Here is a 5,238-nt window from a genome sequence, read left to right as displayed (position 1 = left end):
TTGATATTCTACTCAGATGTTCCATTCATTATTGAAAGGGGGTATTGACTTCTTCAATTATTATTGTCAGATTTTCTATTTTTCCTTTCAATTTGTTTTTGCTTCATGTATTTTAGGGCTCCACTGTCAGGTGCATATATGTTTATAATTATAATGTCCTGGTAGGTTGACCCTTTCATCATTACAGAACGTCCTTTTTATATCTTGTAACATTTCTCATTTTAGTCTACTGTGTTTAATATTATTATATATTATATTATATTATATTATATTATATTATATTATATTAGCCTGTGGTTGCTGTTTACATGATATACCTTTTTCCATTCTTTTACTTTCAATCTATTTGTATCTTTGAATATAAAGTGCTTCTTCTGTGGACACCATATAGCTGGATCATGTTTTCTTATCCAGTATGACAATCTCTGCCTTTTGACCAAATTATTTAACCCATTCATATTTAATGTTATAATTGATATAATTGCATTTGTGCCTGCTATTTTAGTTTTTAAATTTTTACTTTCTATTGTCTCATGCCTTTTTTGTTTCTATTCCCCCTACTGCCCTCTTCTGCATTAAATAAATTTTTTTGAGTTATACTTTAATTACTGTAATTATTTTTTCATGATTTTAAAAGTACTTCTGTCAATTATTTTGTCAATAATTGCTCTAGGGATTACTATATACATCTCATCAGAATCTACTTTAGGTTTATACAAACTTAATTACAGTGCAATACAGAAACGTTATTTCTGTTCAACTCTGTTCTCTCTTTTGGACTATTATTGTTATGCATTTATTATATATATATATAACTAATCCACCAATATATTGTTATAATTATTACCTTGTATAATTTTATGTCTATTAAACTGAGTAAAGAGAAGAAAACAAGTTTTATTTACAGAGTTTGTTATATTAACCTTATTATTTACTCTTTTTGGTTCTCTACATGTGTTCCATGGATTCAAGTTACCAAAAAGTGTCATTTCCTTAGTCCAACAAGACTTTGCTAACACCAAACTTCTTTGTACTATTGTTGGCAAATTTGTTATATTTCTATATGTTCTGGTCCAATCATACAATTATATATATAGTATTTTATACAATTGCGTTTTAAATCAGTTAAGAGAAGAAATAAGAGGCATACATTTATAGTACCTTTTATAATTAAAACGAATTATTTTCTTTACTTAATAAAGTTTTAAATTAACTAAATGTTATGGGGGCTTGTGTTCCTCCACCCCCATCAAATTCACATATTGAAGCCCTAACCCTCAATGTGATAGTATTAGGAGTTAAGCCATTTGAGAGGTAATTAGTTTAGATGAGGTCATGAGGGTGGATCTCCCATGATGATATTAGTGTCCTTAAAAGAAGAAGGGCTTCCTCTCTGCCTGTACACAAAGAGGCCACGTGGACAGAGATGGTTGCTACCTACAAGCCAATATAAGAGGCCTCAGTGTGTAACCCACCCTGGCAATACCTTGATCTTAGACTTCCCAGTCTGTGAGAAATAAATTTATATTTTTTAAGTCACCTAATCTGTGATATTTTGTTATGGCAGTCTGAGCTGACTAAGACATTAAATTAACAAATTCAAGCAGGGGTAGTTTTTGAGGTCAGTCTCTGAAATGTGTTTTGACCTTAGAAGGTTTCTTAGCTCTCTCTTTCACTAACTCTCTCTAGTGAACTAGCTGGTCTATGATTCTGTTTGTTGTTCTTAATTAAGAGGAATTATTGTTTTTGAGTGCCCTTAATTTAAAAAATTAAGTGCTAATTTCTTCAATATATACAAATCAATTAGAAAAAGAAAAAAATCCATTGGAACAAAATGGGCAAAAGATATGAACATATGGATTTAAAAAGGAAGTATTTGTGGGTTTTAAACATATAAAGAAATTGTCAACCTCACTTATAATTAAACAAAAAGACAAATTAGAGCTATACAAAGATTACATTTTCATATGCGAGGTTGGCAAGGATGAAAAATTGATAACACAGTCCCAACACTGTTGGTGAGAATATAAATTGTTACAATAATCTCTGAACAGTGCTTTGACAATACCTATCAAAATCACAAAAGCCCATATCCTTAAACCACTTCCAAGGATTTACCCTAGAGATATACTGGCAAATGTAAAAGATGACGTATATACTCATTAGTCATTGCTGCACTGTTTGTAATAGCAAAGAGCAGAAAACCTTCTAATATCGGGTTGTTTAAATAAATTAAGTCACATCAGTTTGTGGTAGATTGCACAATAGCCCCATTTCATTAGATTTTCCTCTATATACGCCCTTTATTGTGTCATTTTGTAGTGCTCTCCCACTGTGATGGGGTGTAATTCCCTGCTCTGGGCCCTTAGCACATGATTTGTTTTGGCTGATAGCATATTGACAGATGTGATGCCAACAATATTTTGAAAAGGACTTAGCTGGATTAGGCTTGCCTTCTCTTGTGCTTCTACAGTTGTCAAGAGAAGAACATGCTAAGGCTGTTCCACTCATCTTGGGACACCAGTCAATCTCTAGAAGCACAAGCAAGCCCAGATTAGTAGAGTTTACCAACCAGGTCCAACTCAGATTATCCAATCCTGCAGGTGCATACGCTATACATGTAAAGAATTGTTTCAAGCCACTGAGTTTTGAGATGGTTTATTACACAGCAATAGATAGATAATACACTGTGCAATGGATACCATATAACCATAAAAGAGTTCTTTATTATAGTAATAGGAATAGTCTCTGACATTTATAGTTCAGTTAAATTAACTGCAGAACAATGTGAAGTATTCAATCATTTGTGAAAGTAAATTTGCATACATGTGCATAAGATATGACTAGAAGGATACACAAGAAAAGCTGATAAAAGTTTGTTGCCTGTGGATAGGTTATCCAGATAGCTGAGGGACAGGAGGAGTGGAAAGAGACTTTCTCTTGTATACCTTTTTGTTACTTTTTGATTTTCAACTGTTTAAATGAATTATGTATGTTAAAAATAAATAAAAAATTTTTTAAAAAATCAGGATTTTCCTGGTGCTCCAAATTCTTCTAGCAACTAATAGAGCAGAAAAAAATTCTGAAATCATTAGATTTTTCTTCCTTTAAAAATGCCATTTTTTTACTTAAGTGATTGTGGGATTCTTTACTTTTCCCTTAAATTGGGAGTTTCAGCAGTATTTGTCTAGCTGCACAGCTCTAGTTTATTATTATTTCTTGATAGCTAGAATATATATGTAAAGAACTCTTAATTAAAACTCAATCCCATAGGGCTCCTGGGTGGCTCAGTCAGTTAAGCGTTGGACTCTGGATTTCGGCTCAGGTCATGATCTCAGTGTCATGGGATGGAGCACTGCATCCAGCTCCATGCTGAGTGTGAAGTCTGCTTGAGATTCTCTCTCCCTCTCTCTCTGTGCCTCCGCACACACACTCACTCACTCTCTGTTTCTGTCTCTCTCTCTCTCTCTCTTTCTCAAATAAATAAATAAATCTTAAAAAAAAAAAAATCTTGTGAAAACAAACAGCCCAATTTAGAAAATGGGCAAATGAACTGATCAGACACTTCATGAAAGAAGATACAGAGGTGGCAAACAAGAACATTAAAAGAACATTAAGATCACTGACCGATGAAAAGCAAAATGAGATACTACTACACACCTTTTAGAATATCTAAAATTAAGAAGTCTAACCATGTCAAGTGTTAGAAAGATGTGGACTAACTGGAAATCTTCACTGCTGGTGGTAATGTAAAATAGTATAACCACTTTGGAAACCAGTTTGGCAATTCCTGAAAAAGTTAAAAATGAATCTACAATATGACTTAACCATTCCACCTCCAGTAATTTACCCAAGAGAAACAAAAGCATGTGTCCACACAAAGACTTGAACATGATTTTTTTATCAGAGCTTTATATGTGATAGCCCCAAATTGGAAACAGACCAAATATTCATCAACAGGTAAAGGAATAAACAAAATATCCTATATGCATACTATGAAATACTACTCAGTTGAAAAAAGGGGGGGAATGAATTATTGATACTCATAATAACATGGATGAATCTCAAATTTAGTACGCAAGTGAAAGAAGCCAGATAAAAGAGAGCACATACTCTATGATTCCATTTATATAAAATTCCAGAAAATTCAAACTAATCTATAGTGACAGAAATGAAATCAATGGTTTCATGGGGATGGGTTTGGGTGGAGGTAACATGAGATGGACGGATTAGTAAAGGTCATGAGGAAACTTTTGAGGGTGATAAATATGTTCATTTTCCTTATTCAAGGGTGTATACGTAAGTCAAAACTTACCAAGTTATGCGCTTCAATTATATGCAAAAGAAAATTGAAAAAGAAACCAAATGTTAGGATTTATAAAGCTGAGCAGTAACTATACATGTTTTTGTTACACTATGTGTTTTCTATATTTAATAACAAAGTATTTACATTCAATTAAAAAAGAAAACTAGATTTCCCATACTTCTGATAATTGATTTAATAAACTAGTGGAAATAGTAAGTTTTCATGAAAACAGGGCCCTTGCCTGTTTTATTCACCATTGCATTCTCAGTTCTCAGTACAGTGCCTAGAAACACTCATCATATACTTCAAAATTATCTAATAAATTATGACTAAATTCAGCTTATTCATAACTACTGGTTATTTTCTTATTTTAAAGAAGTTTTCAGTTCCTTATGGCAAAGCTTGGAAATCATGGAACAATTTTAGAGTGATTGCCCATACTGTGGTGTGTAGTTGATGAGATTATCAGAAAACTCTATCATCTATCATCTATCTATCATCTATCTATCATCTATCTCCTATATACGTTTGCATTCAGGCAGCTTGTACCAACAAAGTCCTATTGGTTGCTTACAGGTGGCACCCTGTCTGATTATTGAACACTTATTAGTCCATGTTTTCATGCACCATACTGATTGTAAACTATTTTGGATATCATCCCTTCACGAATGTCATCACATAAATTTTCTTGGGTTCAAGTACTTCTTGATGCTAAACAACCCTCCAAAAAGTTTTTGCTCAAGTTCAGTACAGGCATCCTTTGGCATGTACTCTGCACCCAAATCCTTTTTTCTACCATCATCTACACTGCTCAGGCCATATGATTTGACACTGGTTTGATTTTGTCTCCCTAGTTAAACTCTTAACTTCCTTTTTTTTTTTTCACTGCCAAGGTGATGTGATAAATCTCTATTCCAAAATACACAATATAT

The sequence above is a fragment of the Phoca vitulina genome, unplaced genomic scaffold (genome assembly GCF_004348235.1).
Source record: "Phoca vitulina isolate PV1807 unplaced genomic scaffold, GSC_HSeal_1.0 scaffold11, whole genome shotgun sequence".
Classification (NCBI taxonomy): Eukaryota; Metazoa; Chordata; class Mammalia; order Carnivora; family Phocidae; genus Phoca; species Phoca vitulina.
This window is presented reverse-complemented; position numbering follows the sequence as displayed.